Source organism: Hyperolius riggenbachi, chromosome 1 (assembly GCF_040937935.1).
Source record: "Hyperolius riggenbachi isolate aHypRig1 chromosome 1, aHypRig1.pri, whole genome shotgun sequence".
Lineage (NCBI taxonomy): Eukaryota > Metazoa > Chordata > Amphibia > Anura > Hyperoliidae > Hyperolius > Hyperolius riggenbachi.
Genome location: NC_090646.1, coordinates 639219693 through 639233421, shown reverse-complemented (window position 1 = coordinate 639233421; position 13729 = coordinate 639219693). Strand labels below are relative to the sequence as shown.

At 45.6% G+C, this 13729-nt stretch overlaps 1 long non-coding RNA gene across 1 annotated transcript in view; it reads right to left on the bottom strand.

Annotated features, from left to right (window-relative positions):
- Positions 1–12899, bottom strand: part of LOC137560377 (uncharacterized) — a 71337-nt gene extending 58438 nt beyond the window's left edge. Inside the window, exon 1 of the long non-coding RNA XR_011029823.1 lies at positions 12830–12899. This is a non-coding gene — a long non-coding RNA (uncharacterized lncRNA). The remainder of the gene's footprint in view (positions 1–12829) is intronic.
- Between the last annotated feature and the right edge of the window lie 830 nt (positions 12900–13729).

Sequence of the window (13729 nt, the reverse complement as noted above, 5' to 3'; positions counted from 1 at the left end):
ATGGGTTAAATAGGTAGGTGCCTACAGTAAATGTTAGATAGGTAGGTGCACCCAGTATAGGTTAGATAGGTAGGTGCCTGCAGTATAGATTAGATAGGTAGGTGTCCGCAGTATAGGTTAGATTGGTAAGTGCCCGCAGTATAGATTAGATAGGTAGGTGCCCACAGTATAGGTTAAATAGGTAGTTGCCCCCAGTATGGGTTAGATAGGTAGGTGCCTGCAGTATAGGTTAGATAGGTAGGTTCCTGCAGTATAGGTTAGATAGGTAGGTCTCTGCAGTATAGGTTAGATAGGTAGGTGTCTCCAGTATAGGGTAGCCCGTATAGTTGCCACCAGTATGGGTTAAATAGGTAGGTTCCCACAGTAAAGGATAGATAGGTAGGTGCACCCAGTATAGGTTAGATAGGTAAGTGCCTGCAGTATAGGTTAGATAGGTAGGTGCCCACAGTACAGGTTAGATAGGTAGGTGCCCGCAGTATAGGTTAGATAGGTAGGTGCCCACAGTATAGGTTAGATAGGTAGGTGCCCACAGTATAGGTCAGATAGGTAGGTGCCCGTAGTATAGGTTAGATAGGTAGATGCCCGCAGTATAGGTTAGATAGGTAGGTGCCCGCAGTATAGGTTAGATAGGTAGGTGCCCACAGTATAGGTTACATAGGTCTTTGCCCGCAGTATAGGTTAGATAGGTAGGTGCCCGCAGTATAGGTTAGATAGGTAGGTGCCACAGTATAGGTTACATATGTAGGTTCCCGCAGTATAGGTTAGATAGGTAGGTGCCCGCAGTATACGTTAGATAGGTAGTTGCCCCCAGTATAGGTTAGATAGGTAGGTGCCTGCAGTATAGGTTAGGTAGGTGCCGGCAGTATAGGCTAGATAGGTAGGTGCCTGCAGTATAGGGTAGCCCATATAGTTGCCACCAGTATGGGTTAAATAGGTAGGTGCCCACAGTAAATGTTAGATAGGTAGGTGCACCCAGTATACCTAAAGGGGCTCCCTGGCACTCACTCACTACCTAAAGGGGCTCCCTGGCACTCACTCTCTGCCTAAAGGGGCTCCCTGGCACTCACTCACTACCTAAAGGGGCTCCCTGGCACTCACTCACTGCCTAAAGGGGCTCCCTGTCACTCACTCACTACCTAAAAGGGCTCCCTGTCACTCTCTCACTACCTAAAGGGGCTCCCTGTCACTCACTACCTAAAGGGGCTCCCTGTCACTCACTCACTACCTAAAGGGGCTCCCTGTCACTCACTCACTACCTAAATGGGCTCCCTTTCACTCACTCACTACCTAAAGGGGCTCCCTGGCACTCACTCACTACCTAAAGGGGCTCCCTGGCACTCACTCACTACCTAAAGGGGCTCCCTGGCACTCACTCACTACCTAAAGGGGCTCCCTGTCACTCACTCACTACCTAAAGGGGCTCCCTGTCACTCACTCACTACCTAAAGGGGCTCCCTATCACTCACTATCGGGATCCCTGTCACTCACTACCTAACTGGAGGCGCCTGTCACTCACTAGCTAACCTGGGGGTCCCTGTCACTCACTACCTAACTTGGGGGGCTACCATATTAAGGGTGCATTCTGCCTATTTATGTGAAATGCTGTCTATTTATGTGCCTCATGACTGCTGAATTTGTCTTGTTGGGAGCCTTATGATTTGTTGGGGGCCTCGAGATTGCTGAATTTGTCTTGTTGGGGGCCTCATGATTTGTTGGGGGCCTCATGATTGCTGAATTTGTCTTGTTGGGGGCCTCATGATTTGTTGGGGGCCTCATGATTGCTGAATTTGTCTTGTTGGGGGTCACATGATTGCTAACTGCGAGACTATGGGAAAAGCTGAATCCTTATCATATGAGACAATAGCATTAAACCTACTTTTTTAGCTTTTTAAAACAGAAAATAAAACTGGGAGGTTCTAAAAAATTGAATACATTTTTCAGGAGTAGGATGGATGAAATTGTTTATCTCCACAGTTTATTTTCAACTTGGATTTTCCATAATGTTCATGTATGAGTTAAAACGTTTGTACAGTATTTAGTTTAAATTGCTGTTGCCACTTTGCGATAGATAAGTGACTTTTGGGTTGCAGTTTGGGCACTCGGCCTCCAAAAGGTTCGCCACCACTGTCATAATCTAATGTCCCACCATTGCTAGGTTCATGTAAATTTGTCTCCACCCGTTACCACACCTATATTCTGGTCCATGGCCCACCCATTTTGCGGTGCGGTGCGATGAGCACGCCGCACAACGTGATCCTCATATTTTTGGCACGCTAGCTGCAGTGTGCTGAATTCTGCTGCCTACAGTATGTACAGTATACGCTGTTCTCTAGTGCCTGCACTGTGTGCTGATTTACCTCCAGTGTGTACAGTGTAAGGTGTTACTCTGTGCCTTTACTGATTGTAAACCAGCTGTATTGTATGCTGGTCCCTGCTACTTTCAGGAGATCGCCGGAGGCGATCGAAGCGGGCGAGGGGATGCCGCTGCACAGCGGCTATCATGTAGCGAGCCCTGGGCTCGCTACATGATTTAAAAAAAAAATTAAAAAAGACTGCTGCGCTGCCCCCTGGCAGATTTTAATAGACCGCCAGGAGGGTTAAAGATGCAATGGGCTTGTATTTCCCTGAAAGTTTGGAGTGTTTGCTTTGTATGTGTTTCTGCCTAAACATGACTTCTATAGCTTGGCCTTGGGTTCTCAAATCTATTTCCTATCAACTTTTCTCAAAAACATTTCATCAATCAACTTTACATCTATTACATCTATTAAGATCATCCCATTCTTATTCATTACTGTTGTCTTTTTCATTCCTACTACAAATAGTTACTTTCATCTTGAATGTAACCATACAATTTGTTTGGTTGAAAACATTTCATACAACGTACCGCACATCATTCAATTTCTGGACAAATTGACATATTTTCCAACCTCCCTGATCAACAATTCTTGAGAAAATGGCAATTCCCTAAAAATGTTTTCAAATAAACAAAAAACAATCGATATTTTCACACAACCAATTTATTTGTCGAATTTTACATGTTTTGGTTGTAACGTTGGGATCAAAAGAGTATTTGTAGGGGTTCCTTGAGATCCAAAAGTTATTTGCAGGGTTCCTCCAGGGTAGAGAGGTTGAGAAAGGCTGCTCTATGCTATCCAGAGTCCAGAGTCTTCCCTCTCTATATGTATCTAACTCATTTATTTTTGTTATTTATTTTGTTTATTTTCGTTAATCTCTGATTTACTTTAAGCAGGGACTGTTACAGCCACTCGTTGCTCCTTTTGTAATTGGTGCCGATAGTCTCGTTGGCAGGACCGTGGCACCGTGATTGGGCCATTAGAAAAAACAAAACTATACTGCTGCTCAGGGAATCCAAAAGTATAAACACCTTTATTATTGTCATAATCAAAAACCAAATACACTAATCCTACCCTAAAAACACTTAAAATTAGTGCGGAACGCTCCTCACAATCACCAAACACAGCAACCCACATTCACTCCATTCACCCTGGTACCGGGTACCAATTGTCTTTTGTCTTCAGAGTGCGGAGATAGGTATAGCTGCCTGGGGATTCAAGATGGGCCAGCAAAGCACAAGCAAATTCAAGTTTCCAGCTAAACAGACCGCAGTAATGATTGACAGTTGCCTTCCGTGTCTTACCACCCGGCAGATAGAAATATCCTCTCCGATCATCAGCGATCCCTTCCTGGATATGCTGATTCTCCGCTCCTCTCTTGGCTGAACAATGTAGCGTAACCAGTGCTGCGGGGAGCTTACCCTGCTGCTCCTAGTCTCCAGCTTTGGTGAGAGGTGATTGCCTCCATCTGGCTCACAGCTCTACCCGACATACAGCATGGCCACGGGGAGCAGGAGCGGTATAGAACAAAATACTTTTGCCGCGCGTCCGGCCCGTTCAAGCGCTCAGAACGCACACCGGGTGTATCCCCGCCCACCGACGCGTTGCGCCCACTCACTGTGAGCTTCGTCAGGATGCGTGGCGTGGCGGGCAGGAGAGTGATTTATGCGTACGTAGGTACGCTTAGCAGGCGTGGCTAAGGCGTCACCCGTAGTCTTGGCTACAGCTTCGGTCACCTGATTCATCTCCATGGTCACAGGATACTATACACGCAGCTCAATGCAAAAACTGCATATCTTCCGTTTCAATGAACATTCAAAGTCCTAATATAGATATTGATGCAAATCAATTTGATATCCTTATTAGTAAAAAAGTAGTCCATTGGGCCAATCACTGAACTCGATCACTAGCAGTGACCTATCAGATGTCACTGCTACTGATCGAGTGCAGTGATTGGCCCAATGAGACCATCTGCACCAGTTAGCAAAAAAAAGCAGCAGACGGCTGTTAGTGGCTGGTCTGGTGCCAGAACCCCCTCCTGATTGCTCGCATGCCGAAGCTTCCCCTCTGACTGGCCATGGTGATCTCTCGCTGGTGATGGGGTTTTACCGTAGCATGCCTCGATAAGACGCATATATCAACACCTCACCTGCTTATGATGTCATAGTGAAGGGCGGCAGGTGCCACAGATTGAGGACGGAGATTCGGGAATGCATGGATGAGGAGGGTAGTGTGTGTGTGCCAGGATGGCGGGAAAGCTGAGAGGAGGCGCCAGGTGCCCCAGACTGTTTTTTTCAAACGCCCTCCCCCCCAATAGATTTTACTTCCTGAATCACGTGATTCAGGTGCTTTCATGGTAGGTCCGCCCCTGACTTTAAAGAAAACCCAAGGTGGTTCTTGGGGGGAGGGGGGGGCAGATGGGACAGAGAGGCATGTTCTCTGCCTCATATCATGCCTCTGTGTCCCAACACGGCCGCTCTCTGCCCCCCCCCCCCCCCCCCACACGCTATAGCCCCGTGAGATTAGCGATGATGTTTGTCGCTATCTCGAACGTAAACACAGGGAGAGAGATTTCCTGTTCAAAATGACTGCCCGGGGCATTCCTGCAGGGTTTCCTGACTGAGCTCCCACTGGGCAGATCTCTCTCCCTGGCCGCGCCCCCTGCCACTCCCCCGCCTCCCTGCACACTGTGAGAGACACACAGTCTCTCAGTGCAGTGTCGTGAGCTATAGGTCATGAAGTGGGCCATTGCGGCCCACGGGAGCAATGTTTTTTGCGGCTACCTGATCCGCCCAGCCCCCCGGATCAGGTAGCCTACTAGGCGACTAGGTATGGCTGCCTATGCCAAGAAGAATCTAACATGTGTACAGCAGTGCTGTTCAATGCGTCAGCGATTCATCTGACTGGCAGTTTGTCAGCCAAGTGCAGGATGAGGGCATAGTTCTTCTACACCTTACACCCACTACATAGTGCACTGTGCCATCAGCTCTCCTCCCCTCTCCATAGCATAGCAACGGAACCTGTCGCTAGCCTGCAGGCTAGTTTGTCTGTACAGACATGCCCCATAACTGTTGCCCAAGGGATCAAGTCCCCATTTTTCCTTCCATGGGAATCCATTCCTTAATATCGATTTACAGGCTAAATAAAGCCATGAATGATACCTCGAATCCGGAACACACAATCCAAGGCAGAGAGATTGCGCCTGTACCTCAATCTATAACAGATCAATAAAACCTTTACACACAGTAAATGTGACAATTTGTATTTGCTGTAAAAACATACCTTTAAACATTCATAGACCAATAAAACGTTTTTATTATGAATATTTTCTCATGTTATGGAACTCCCTACCTCCACCCATGAGGGCAGCCCCCTCCTTCAACATCTTCAAGAAAGCCCTCAAAACTCACCTTTTCACTCTGGCCTACTACACCTCACAAGTGCTCTAAACCCGCAGCTGAACTCTGGTCCCCTACCGTTCGTGTCCTTACCTCTCCCTCTAGATTGTAAGCCTTTGGGCAGGGTCCTCCTCCTTTTGTGTCCTACCTGATCTTGCACCTCCATTACTGTGCACCCATGCTATGCATCTGAGTGAACCTAACTTGCCTAATCTCTATGCTCCCATCCAGTGACTAAGCATTACCTTGTACTCATACTGTGCTGTGTGACCTGGTTTTCTTGTATTCTTGTATTGTCATATTGCTGTATGTCACCCCTAAATATTGTCTGCAACCTAAACTAATGTCCAGCGCTGCGTAATATGTTGGCGCTTTATAAATATAATAAATAAATAAATGTTAAATGAATGTTTTAAGAACGGAAAATATGCTTAAAGTTAAACTTAAGTGAAAACAAAAGTGATGAGATAAGCAATTGTATCTATCCTTCTACTCCTAAAAATGACTTATAGATAGCACACAGATTTATGTTATGTTTAAAAACTTGAAAGAAAAAACATTTTCTCAGCTCAATGTAACAATCTGTACCTGTGTCTCAGAGCGTTCAAATATATAAACGCATGCATGACAGAAGGGCTACAGGAAAAAGGGCACTGCTAGATAACAAATTGGTCTTGGTGGATAACGAATTCTCAGTAATGATAAACATTGTTAACTAAATTGGTTAACAATAAATACCATTTTAAAACAGACAGGAAATCAAAACAAAAAAAGATATTAACTTTAAAATCTCTTACATTATTCAAGAATACAGCTTAACTTAACCTTACTCTTACACAGAACCCTCCCTTGGTGGTGCCTAACCCTAACTATCCCCCCCCCATGTTACCTAACCCTAACCCCCCCTGAAGGTGCCTAACCCAAACCACCCCCCTCCCCCAGGTGTTACCTAACCCTAACCACCACCCCTGGTGGTGCCTAACTCTAACCACTCCACCTGCACAAACACCATTAAACACGTAAAAACGATAATAAATGTGATAACGTAAAATCTGTACATAGGCACAAAATAATATGACAAAACTATAACGTTGCAAGTTTCTAAAACGATAACATATTTCAAAAACGTTATTGTTCTAATGTTGAAATTTATGTTTATCGGACACCCTTTTCTCTGCTTTGGGCGCCATATTAGAGATATATATTTGAATGCGTTACACTATACTATATACAGTACCAAGTCCTGAGTTCTGCATACACAACTCAAAGCAAACCTGTTATCCAGCAATTGGGACCTTTGGAAGTTTGCGTGAATTACGTGAAATCAATTTAACTTCAAAATTAAAATTATGTATGACAGTAATTGCAAAATTTTGTGTGGATTTTTGCATAAGCAAAATTAGCACATTACAATTATCGCTAAGACAGAAGAAGGCACCAAGGGGACAGAAGGAGGCACAAAGGGGACAGAAGAAGGCACAAAGGGGACAGAAGGAGGCACAAAGGGGTGCAGAATAAGGCACAAAGGGGACAGAAGGAGAAGGAGGCACAAAGGGAAGAGAAGAAGGCACAAAGGGTACAGAAGGAGGCACAAAGGGTACAGAAGGAGGCACAAAGTGGACAGAAGGAGGCACAGGGGGGGTACAGGGGACAGAGATGCCAGTGTTCTGACTTAAGAACTGTTTCAGGTTAAGTACAAACCTAGAGTCCCTATCTTGTTTGTTAACCGGGGACTACCTGTATAAAGAAAACTACCTGAATAACTAGGTTTTAGTTAATCAATGCGCATGAGAATATCTGGAAAGCATTCAAATCTAATCATACAGTGCTTTTAAAGTGAACCTGACCTCTTGTACAGGATAGAAGGAAAACATAAAGAAATGCCCCGTGTATGCATTTAGAGAGTTTAGATCAGGCATGGGCAAACTCAGCCCTCCAGCTGTTACGGAACTACAAGTCCCACAATGCATTGCCTTTATGAGTCATGACTGTGGCTGTCAGACTCCTGCAATGCATTGTGGGACTTGTAGTTCCTTGACAGCTGGAGGGCCAAGTTTGCCCATGCCTGGTTTAGCTTGTCTAATTTCCCCGCATCTGTGACTATTCACAACTTTAATTTTATCTCTTAACTGTGTCATCTAAGGAATCTCGGCAGAGCAGCTAATTTGTAAACACAGGTTGTTAAAGGAAACCTGAGATATAGAAAAAAATATATATACATACCTGGGGCTTCCTCCAGCCCCTTTCAGGCTCAGCGGCCCCTCGCCATCCTCCCAGGCCCCCTGGATCCTCCTCCCTGTAATTCAGCCAGTCGGGGGGGAACTGAACAGGTGCGTGTCCGACTCCTATTGCGCTCCCATCGCTGGAAGTGCAACCGAGGAGCGTGTGGAGGCTGGACTGCGCCTGCACTGACTGGCTGAATTACTGGACCGCCTAGCGTAGAATACAGGATGACGTCAACAAGCCACAGCCCGGTACTTACGTCACAGCGAGCAGAGATGCGGCCAGAGCGGTGGGGAGCGCCGATCGTCGGGGGAACAGCAGGGAGGTGAGTGGAACCTCTTCTCCCCCCCCACCGCTGCAGTTCTGTAAGTGATCACTATGATCAACCGGCGATCATAGTGATCACATGATCAGCAGCCATATGCGATGGCTGCTGATTACTGAGGGGAGATGTCAGCTGTCATATGACAGCTTAATCTTCCCTCTCCGGTGCGCACGATCGCGTCGGGGAGCGGTAACGGCGGGTGGAGTAGATCCGACGCCGCATCAGGCTAGAACAGCCACAAGTGCGGCGTAGAATCTAATGCAGGTGGTCCTCAAAGGGTTAAAGGGAACCTTAACTGAGAGGGACATGGATATTTCCTTTTAAACAATACCATTTGCTTGGCAGTCCTGCTGATCTATTTGGCTGCAGTAGTGGCTGAATTACACATCTGAAACAAGCTTGCAGCTAATGTAGGCCCAGTGCACACCAAAACCGCTAGCAGATCCGCAATACGCTAGCGGTTTTGGGAGCTGATTTCAGAGCGATTCTAGGTATGTTTAGAGAGGTTTTCTAAACATACCTAGCGGTTTTGGGTGCGTTTTTGTGTAGCAGATTTCATATATTGTTACAGTAAAAGCTGTTACTGAACAGCTACTGTAACAAAAATGCCTGGCAAACCGCTCTGAACTAGCGTTTTTCAGAGTGGTTTGCCTTTTTCCTATACTTTACATTGAGGACGAAACGCTTCCGAAAACCGCAAACGCGCAGCAGGAGGCGCGTTTGCGGCTTGGCAAAAACCGCAAACCGCCGGTGTGCACCATCCCATTGCGATACATTAGACAAGCGTTTTTAGAGGCGGATGCGGCCGGCGGATCGCTCCAAAAACCGCTCGGTGTGCACTGGGCCATAGTCTGAATCCAGTCAGAGCGCCTGATCTGCATGCTTGTTGAGGGGCTGTGGCTAAAAGTATTAGAGATATAGGATCAGCAGGAGAGTCAGGCAACTGGTATTATTTTAAAAGGGAAAATCCATATCCTTTTCAGTTTAGGTTCCTTTTAACCAATCTAGATATGCCGTATGTTTGGCAAGATGCGTTGGATGGGAATCTGTTAGGGTGTTTTCCACAACAGTGGGGAAGAGGGGGGGGGGGGTACTTGGTAACCATCTTCCTTCATAATGGATATTAGCCTAGATAATTCCATGTGTATGACTGCAAAAAAAAAAACGTGGAAAACATTTTGCCAAGAGATGGTTTAAAAAAAATAAAGTCCCACAAATATCTAATCATGTATTGAAGAGGGAGAATTGATTGAAGAAGTCTGCAGGCTACAGAACGTGCAGGCCCCAGAGCAGAGAGGCCAGTGGGAAATCTCGGGTTATTCGGTTGCTAGGCAACCCTTAGCTGGAGGGGGTCAGGCCTTGTGTCCGTAGCGTCCATGTCTCATTTACTGGCCAGTTGCACGCAGCAAACTCAGCACTAAATGCCACATTTGAACCTTTACTCTGGGAGGTTATTCTGCTTCTGTTTTAATCACTTGTTCGGTCAGTAGTGAGGGTGCTCAGCTGGCAGCCCGGGGTCCCCTGTCACCCTCGAGTGCTGTCACGGCGGGCTGCAGGACCACGGCGATGGCAGGAATCATCCTAAACATTATTTCAATCATAAGTGCATTTCTCAAATAATGTTCTTCATTCCTAGGCGTATAATATTATATACGTGGCCCTCTGAGGACATAGCTTCCAGCTGTATCTGGAGGGACACGCCCTGTTTTGGGACCAAATCCCCTCCTCTGCATCACATTAATTTGGGTCAATGGAAGGTATAGGGTAATCGCAAAGCGCTTCGTATTGCAATTTCCCAAGCACTTCTATGAATAAATACATTGGGCTTGATTCACTAAAGGTGGCCGATTTTACGGCAATTCGATAAAAACGATCGGATCTCTCGAAAAAATCAAAAGCTTTTTTTCATTCGACTGAAAAATCCGATCGGATTTCCCGTTTTCTTCGTTTTTTTATCGATCCGCAATGCCAGATATTTTTCTTCAACCTTTCTGAAGATTGTATGGTGTGTGTTAGATTGTCAATTTATTAATATAAACACCCTAGCAATTTTGTCAGAGATTCCAATAATTTTAATCATAATTGGAAAAAAATTGAACATACGTGTGTGGTACATTGGTCAGATTTTTGAAATGTAACAATCAGTCGGAAAAATTTATTGCAATTCTTACATTGAACAGATATTTAAAAAATTGTATGGTGTGTGGCCACCTTAAGACAAATAGCATGCCTTATCAGAGATAACATGCCTTATCAGAGTAGCATAGCGAACTTATGCCTGCTAACTGGCAATGACAAGAGCTCCACTCGTCCTGCCCTGAGCCCCTGTGGGTTCCTAACGCTCGCTATGCTACTCTAATAAGGCATGTTAACTTTGATAAGGTGTGCTATTTGTCTTAATGAATCAAGCCCATTGTATTTATGAATCGATATGCAAAAGCGCTTAAAAAGTGCACGCAATTAAAAACAATCGCCCAGCGCTTGCAATAGCGCTGGCGATTTATAATGTGAACATAGCCTAAGGGACCATTCACACTGGGGACTGCAAAACGCTAGCAAAATCGCTAACATTTTGTGACGAGGATTTCTTCACGATTAACGGATATTTTTATTGGACATTTTCATGTTTTTTAAACGATTCAAATCGCTTTATTTAAACATTTCAATCGCTATTGCTCTAAAAGAGCTGCATGCACCACATTTGATTTTATCGCAAATTGCCAACGATGCGTTTAATTACACTAGCTTTTTTTAAGGCGGTAGCGATTGCGGGGTGGTTCAGAGATCAGTGGTTAACGCAAATCGCCCCAGTGTGAATAGGCCCTAAAGCAAGGAGTAGTCTTGTTTCATTTTTGGAGCATGCAACAAAACGCGGAGGGGCACACTGCACACCTGTATAGGAACAAAATATATGTATTTTTACTTACTGTGCATGTACGGTCCTGTCCAGGTGCCTCTGCAATCGGGAGTACTGTGCACATGCACATTTAAAAGTCTTTATCAGGGGAGTAGCTAGAAAACTCTGGGTCCCCCCCCCCCCCCCCCCCCCGCTCTCTGCACAGGTAAACTGAGAACCAATGTTGTTCAATTGACCAGTGCACACTCAAATTTGTTTTCCTCATGCAGATAAAAACAGACAGCAGTGAAGCACTGGGAGCATGTTCTCTATCGATTACATTACCTTTTGTGAATGTGCATGTTTTCACACATACATATGGTGTGCAGAACACTCACTCAGTCCACCTCTGATGGAGCAAAACTAGCTCTGCAGACTTCTCCAGCATCGCTACGGTAGCAGTTGGGGAAGGGTAGAGAGGTTGGAGGCAGGGCACTGTACACAAGAGCCTGCTGCACACTGAATAGAGACTGTCTACAAATCTTTGTATGATTCCTTATCAGTGGCTAAGCAGATGCAGTCATGTCATTCACACATTCCTCAGCCTTATCTCAATGTTCTGTTTACTTACTTTTATTTATGACACTCTCTGCACTTTAAAGAGAACCAGAGATGAAGCACCCTCATGTATTTTATTACATTTATCAGTGGGAACATGACAGTAAACACCTACCCTGCTTTTAGTTTCATTGTTATCTGCTTAATTAGTCTATTAGCAACTGTGATAAGAATCCACCGACTATTCAGTCGAGGTTTGACCTGGAATCATTATAGCTGAGTCACTCTTCTGTGTAGTCTTTTCAAGCCCAAGCCTTCCCCTCTCCTGGCTTAGATTTCCTGCTTTGCATACTGAGAGCTGTGATGATATGGGAGAGGCTGCTGCTCCTGAGAGAGAAGCTCTGTGGCTGTAATATGATCCCTGTGTGCTCTGTGTGCACTAGATACTGATAATAACGGCAGTTTCATTTCTATGAGAGAGACTTCCTACAGGCAGCTGTACATCATACCAAAATGAAAGCACATAGATGAAAGGCTGCATTTAGCCTAGGTAGCAGCATAGTCTCATATAGCCTAGACAGCACATCCAGAACAACTGATAACCCAGAAGGAGAAGGGATATGAGCCGGCGGCCATATTTGATTTTTCCTGGAGCAATAATGGATAAAAAACACTAAAAAAGGCACACCAGAGCGGCAAAATTATCAGGTAGAGCATTTATTCTTTACAAGCTATCAACTGATATGTTTATTTTGTGTGAAACGTTCATCTCTGGTTCCCTTTAACCATTACCCTGCTGGAATATCTGTGGCCAGTTTTAACAACTTCTCTCTTGTACAGTGTACCTCATTAGTTAAAATGCATTACATTTCTAGCTCAGTATCTATCTACTGATATTTAATAGGTTGTCAGGCTTTTATTATGTTATAATCGTTGCTGCAAATGTTTCATTGCTTTCATTCATATGAGAGTGGTGGCTGCCATATTTATTTCCTTTTAACCTCCTTGGCGGTTATCCTGAGATAGGGTCGGGGTGGAAAACCGTAGCTAAAAGCAGTAATCCCGACCTCTGCTCGGGATAGCCTCCGGAGGCTGTATGCAGAGCAATGCGCGCAGCGGGAGCGTTTCTACATACCTCCCGGGGATTCAGACGTCGGCCGGCATTCTTCTTCTCCTCCGGGGCTCTGCTTCCTGCTGGTGAGATCGCTGGCTGTCGTCATGACAACAGCCAGCAATTTCACTTTAGAGTTGCAGCGCCACCTGGAGGATGGAGGCATAACTGCAGCACTGGAGCCAGGGAGGTGAGTGATTGCAGAACTGCTGCAGATCTCCCTGGCAGCATGATTTTTTTTTCCAGGTTTTAGGGTCTGAAAGGGTGCAAAAAAATTGCACAGCTTTTAGGCCCTAAAATCCAGAAAGAATCATAACGCCAAGTGTGTTAAACAATACTCTGGTCAGTAGGGTCTAAATCACACACCTGAAACAAGCATGCAGCTAATCTTGTCAGATGTCTCATAGTTCAGGGTCTATGGCTTAGGCAGGAATCACACTTGTCTTTCAGTTTTCAGCTCGCCTTTTTCTGCGTACCATTTCTGCACACCAAGGGTTTGATTCACTAACCAGCTCTAAGTGATAGCGCCGGAGTGAACAGCCACTTAGTGCCCCATAAGTAGCTTTGCGGGCACTAATAGTTCCGCAAAGCTACATTGTGTGTGCAGCCGTTAATAATGCGCGGTGCGACGATAACGTCGCACCTGCTGCCCTGATGAAAACAGCGCATCGGGTGCCGCTTCGGGGGCACCCGATGCGCTTACAGGGCAGTGGGTGCGACGTTATTGTCGCACTGTACATTATTAACGGCTGCGCGCACACTGCCCTGGGCAGTGCACGATGTGTGGGCGCAAACCACTTAACTCTGTGGTTTGCGCCCACTAGGACTTAAGGCTCACTAACCAGCTTAGTGCTGGTTAGTGAATCAAGGCCCAAGTGTGTTTCTATGCAGAAAAACACATGCGTTTTTTTCACAACAGTGTAA